The 5,883-nt window shown below is 36.9% G+C and overlaps 1 pseudogene across 1 annotated transcript; it reads right to left on the bottom strand.

The window, feature by feature from the left end:
• Window positions 1-5,133: 5,133 nt before the first annotated feature.
• On the bottom strand, window positions 5,134-5,631 carry LOC308517065 (large ribosomal subunit protein uL30-like; annotated as a pseudogene). The gene has a single exon. The product of its transcript is annotated as a large ribosomal subunit protein uL30-like (transcript).
• Window positions 5,632-5,883: the final 252 nt, after the last annotated feature.

Below are 5,883 nucleotides of genomic sequence, written 5' to 3'. Positions count from 1 at the left end.
CTCCTTACCACTTATACAATCAGATCCCTCCTGTTTTTCCAAAAAGTGATTGGCTAACTCATCTGTTAGACTATCCCATCTTAAGATGTTAGTGATAGTTAAAAACAAAAGGTGATGTATTTTCTTAGGTATGATCATTCTTCAATACCTTAAGGTAAAGGTGTTGATAGCTTTGAAATTCAAACATCAAGCAGTGTAAATAGTAAAAAAAAAAAAAAAAAAAAAAAAAAAAAAAAAAAAAAAAAAAAAAAATCTAGTCTGGGAAGGGAAGATTTGAAGGTGAGGAATTAATTCTGAGGAATTAATTCATTTATAGGCAAATATATACCGACCCACAAGGCAATTCTTTTGAAGAAACTGCCATTTGGTGACAGGCAGACCAAGAAGGTAAATATAAACTTAATAAATAGATTTTTAAGTCACATTAATCTTTATAAAGGGTTTATAATCTCTGGCAAAATTCCCATTCTAACAAGTAATGTGAAATAAAGAACCACAAGGCATTGAGGCATCTAGCCTTAGACCTCAAGCCTCATGACGCGAAGCATTACTTTAAGAATCCCATAAGTGAAATCCATTAGATTCCTGATACTTCATGGTTACTAAATGTTGAGACCTCAGAAAACATTTTTTTCTTGTGCTTTTCCACAGAAAAGCATGGGTACAGAAATTGTTTTTGAGCTATAATGTACATTTACTCAACAAATCTTTGTTGAACATTGCTATATGCCAGAAACTGACAAAGGTGCAAGTGATTCAACAGTGAAATCATGTGGGAACTTTCCACATTTTCCTTTCTTCTTTCTTTCTTCCTTTCTTCCTTTCTTTCTTTCTTTCTTCTTTCTTTCTTTTATTTTTTTATTGTCTAAAGTTTTATATATGTCTCCTTTTCCCCAATTGTCTTTCTTCCTTCCTTCCTTCCTTCCTTCCTCCCTTCCTTCCTAACTCTTTAGCTATCACCATCTTTCTGCTATAGTTAATATTTAAAGGAACAAATTTCAGAGATATAAGGCTGGATTCTAAAAAAAAAAAAAACGAAACAAAAAAACAGTTTTTGGACAGAGAGAGATGATGGAAGAAATGTTCCTATGTAAAGCAGAACTCTGACAGTAGCCACTCTCAATTCCAGATTAACTCTGAGAGCACTTTTTTCCTTAAGAAACTGTTTTTCGCCGAAACCGGTTTGGCTCAGTGGATAGAGCGTCGGCCTGCGGACTGAAAGGTCCCAGGTTCGATTCCGGTCAAGGGCATGTACCTGGGTTGTGGGCACATCCCCAGTGGGGGATGTGCAGGAGGCAGCTGATTGATGTTTCTAACTCTCTCTCTCTCTCTCCCTTCCTCTCTGTGAAAAATCAATAAAATATATTTAAAAAAAAAAGAAACTGTTTTTCAAATATTTGAAATATAATTCTGAAATATTGTAAATATAATCCTGCAATAGTTCGTGAATCATTATACTCCACGTTACTTTTTCCTCTCCCTTCTGACCTGTTGGCCAGTGAAACAGTTTCATTTTCACTTTTTCAAAATGATAGTGTAAAAAACAGAAGTGAAAGTATGAATCATAATATAATCAGGCATACATAGTGCTATATCCATTTATAACTCAGAAAACCACGGGGTATTTCCAAACTGATGTCATTCATAGAAAGAATCCCATGTGCTGTAGAGGAATAAGAAAAATTACGCGGGTCAACTGGGGGATTCAGAACTCATGTGGGATATTCCCAGCTAATTATTTTTATTTAAAAAAAATTATCATGCAGATTAATCTATATTTCAAATGTTTAATTTGATACACATCTTAGAAATTATACCCTGGATTCTGGGTTATACTTTTTAATTCTGATAACTGAGATGGTGTTCACTGAGATTTTACATTAGAAAGCATACCTATATAAGTGGTTTATATAACTCAAGGCTTTCTTTTTATTTTCTTTAAAAAGCTATGTAAATACAAAAATTACCATGAAATTCTGTGTGGTCATTTTACTTATAGAAAATAAACTGTATAAGAAAAAATTATAATAAATATCTCCTCAAATTATTAAAATTGATTCTATTTTATTCTTTTGGGGGAAGAGAAATAAATATAAACCTTATTTTTTCCAGCTAAACATTAAAAGTGGATCTTTCTCTTCTCTTACTAGGTTCAGTTTTTTTAAGAACTTAAAGAAGCTTATAGTATATGTTAAATATTATATGTTTAATATATACTATATATATTAAATGTATTGAATAAATTACTGATATTACACAGATTAAACATTATCTAGAAGATACTTTCTTCCTGATTGTCTACACCTGCTTGGAAAATACCGTGGCTATCTTAGTTCTGCCATATCTGCTGCTGCATTTTCTGGATGGTTGTTTGACCCAGATCCTGATATCCAGTTAGGAGATAAGTCCAGTTGCATCCTTTTCCAATCAGTGAGTGTCCCTGGTTCCCCCTTAGCCAATGTCCTCAATATGGGTGACTCCATAATAGTCACCCCACTCACTGTTCCAAGTAACACCACTAATTTTCTCTTTGGTTCTAAGTCTTATCATGAGCCCAGTGGTTTACCCACAATGTTTAATCCTGATGCCTGCTATGAACCACTTTACTATCCTGAATCTTTCAATGGGGCTGCAGGTGAATTCTGCCAATAGGGTGGTCTTATCCCATGTGATTGAGGAACAAACTTTAAATGTATCAGAAGATTAAATTTCCCCCCATACTATACACAAATAAGATGTCCACATGGATTAAAGACCTAAGACTCGAAGCAACCCTTAAAAGTTTCAGGAAAAAAAATATAGGAGATTATTTCATAACATTAAAGATCTTTAAAAAAAAGATCTCTTAAAAATATAAAATGGTTCATCCATTGTAACAAATGTACCACTCTGGTGGAGATGACTATAATGGAAGAGGCTATGCCTGTGTAGAAGTAGAGGGTATATGGAAAATATGTGTGCCTCTGCTGATTTTGCTATGAACCTGAAAGTGCTGCAAAAAAATAAAGTGCATTAAGAAAAAAAGAACCATTAAATACATACTAAAAGATGAATACATATCATGACATTAACATTTTAGGTTCCCATACATTGGAAATCATACACAAAGTTAAAAGGCAAGCTAGAGACAGATAAATTATTTAGGAGACAGACATTTGAGAAATAGTTGCAATCTAGAAGAAGTAAAAAGTTCCAATAAGTAAGAAAAAGACAAAAATTCCAGTAAAGAAATAAATATAAACTTTCAGTTCACAGAAGAGAAGTTCTGTATAACCAATAAAAATATAGGGGAAGCTATAACTTGCTAGTAATAGAAACATGCAAATTAAAACAAGATACCCTTTTATGTCTGTCCGACTGGAAAAAATTCAAAAGCCTGGCAATGACGAGTGTGGCGGGGAACTAGGGGGAACAGGAACTTTCAAATTCTTACTGTTAATTACTTTAATGTTAATGATGCTTGATGAACATTGAAGTTTTACTATAAGGAATGTAGTTTACATTTGAGAAGAAAAGTATAAGAGGTTGAAAGAGAAAATTAGTATATTTTGGAAAACATTTTGGCAATATCCAGCAAAATTTGAAGCTTATGACCTACAGCAAGCCAACTTCTAAAGTATAAATCCCACAAAAACTCTTGCTCAGGGATACAAGGTTATTTATTGCCACATATTTGTATAATTCCAAAATGTCTTCCATTGGGAAAATGGATCCTCTTAGTTTCGTTTGTGTCCATACCAAGCATGCCTTTCCTCTGCAGGGTCTTACAACTCCCTTCTTTTTTATTTTATTTTATTGTTTAAGGTATTACAAATAGTAGTACATATATGTCTCCTTTCCCCCCACCCCACTGACACCCTCTCAGCCTCTCCTACCGCCCCCCCCCAACACTTGGTGCGGGGGGGGGGGGGGGTGGGTAAGAGATCAACTGAAGGACTTGTCTGCATGTATATAAGCACAACCAACAGAGGCAAGACAATGGAGGGGGGGAAGGGAGGGTAACTCCCTTCTTTATGAAGTTGACAATCAGGCACTGAGCCTGTCTTTTTGCTCCCACCAACTCTTCCCTTCCCTCCCTCCCTACACCTCCTATTCCCTTGAACATCTCTTTTTAGCTTATCTCTGGCCAAGATACCTGGTCAATGCCCACAACTCCTCCTTCATTTTGCCTTTTCTAGAAATCTTGCTTGATTTCTCCTTCAGACTTGGGTGACTGGTGATTAATAGCCAGAAACATTATCCTGCCTCACACTTCCTCATAGCCCAGTACCTGCTTAAAATGAGGAGGAACAGAAAAAGGAAAATACATACAGGGAGAAAAAAGCATAGATTAATAACTTCAAATACTCTCCCAGCACGTTCTTCTAACAAATCTTTGGACACTGATACCCACATGCAAATTGGTGCCTAGGTCTGTGGGTGGGGTGAGGAGGGCGCATGAATATCTGGTGAATTTCTTGACTCATCTGGAAGTTTGGACTCCTACCCATTGAAGGTACATCTTCATCCATCAATAACCTTCTGCTGTCTTTATCTTTCCCACCCTCGGAAGCTGACCTTGGCATAGGTAAGGGCAATACTTCTTCTGAAGCAGATTGTTACTGCAAGGTTGCACATAACTGGTTACCCTGGCAACCTTAAGACCCCTGTTCAGGAAAGAGTGGCTGTCAGTAACTGCAGGCAACTTGGGTGGTCCAGCCATTCTCTTCCTCCCCAGTCAACATCTTTCTTCAAATCTCTGTGCTCAAAAAGTCAGAGGCAGCCCCCTGCTCACATTTAGAGAGATGATAATGAGGTTGGCTGCCATATTGGTGTTCAGCCCTCCCCTCACCCAGTATCCATCTTTGTGGCTTCCCTTTTATGATATAACAAAAGAATAAATAAATGAATGAAAAGTAAATAAACCCCCCCCATGCCTCTTTTAGTTAATAAATGTGAAGAATTGGGTGTGTACTGGTCCCATTTTCTCTTTGGTCCACCACTTAGCCTGTTTTCTCCGGGGGGGGGGGGGGGGGTTGCTTGCCTTTTGTTTTACATTTCAATTTGAGAGAAGTCACTATTCATTAACACACCAGGGGACAAAAAATAATTATGGTAGGCACTTTTTTTCATCTTTCCAGTGAGCCTGTTTACTTAGATCTTCCTATTGCCAGCATCTCCATCTTCTACAAAATGCCTGGTCTCTGTTTCCAGTCCACCTCGAGAAGATAATTTGAAGGGCCAGCTGATGTTGCTTGTTTCTGTGAAGCAATTCCCAACAGCGTAGATCTCATGAGTGAGATCCTCTGTGCAGATACGCTGTGTTTACCAAGAGCCATCATTGTGTTATCTGTCAGCGCAATTAGCTTCCTATTGATTTTGCCATAACCATGCTTGTAGATCAATGAATAACTTCAAGTTTGGTGTCTCCACGAAATAAATGGTTCCACAATCCTCAGCATGTTAACTAAAGCCTTGTTGAGCTTAATGAAGGTACCATTAAACATCTGGCGGAGGTGAAGAAACTACAACACCTTTTGGAACTTAGGGTTCGCATCAGCATCACTAATATGGATCCGGATGACAAATGCCAATTTGGATTCTGTAGGTACTTAGAAGTTGCCAGCTTTTTATTTTTGCCATCCTAGCCATTCTTGTCCCAGTTCAGTATATCGCCTCTATTCCTATGATCGTGCTTACCTTCCTCATAGATAAGCTTCCTTCTAAACATCCTTTGAATAAACTTCTTTTTCAGGGGCTTGGTCTTCAGCTCTGCAAAATTCACTTTTTTTCTTCTCTGCACCCTCATGGTTTCAACTGGAAAGACCACATAACCTGTTTTTTAGGTTTGGCTTTTTTTTTAACAAGTTGTATTTGTTCACTTTACTTTGAATTTGCTTTTAT

This window comes from Myotis nattereri (assembly GCF_964212035.1).
Source record: "Myotis nattereri genome assembly, chromosome: 3".
Classification (NCBI taxonomy): domain Eukaryota; kingdom Metazoa; phylum Chordata; class Mammalia; order Chiroptera; family Vespertilionidae; genus Myotis; species Myotis nattereri.
Note: the sequence above shows the minus strand (reverse complement) of the source record. Positions and strands in the feature narration are given on the sequence as shown.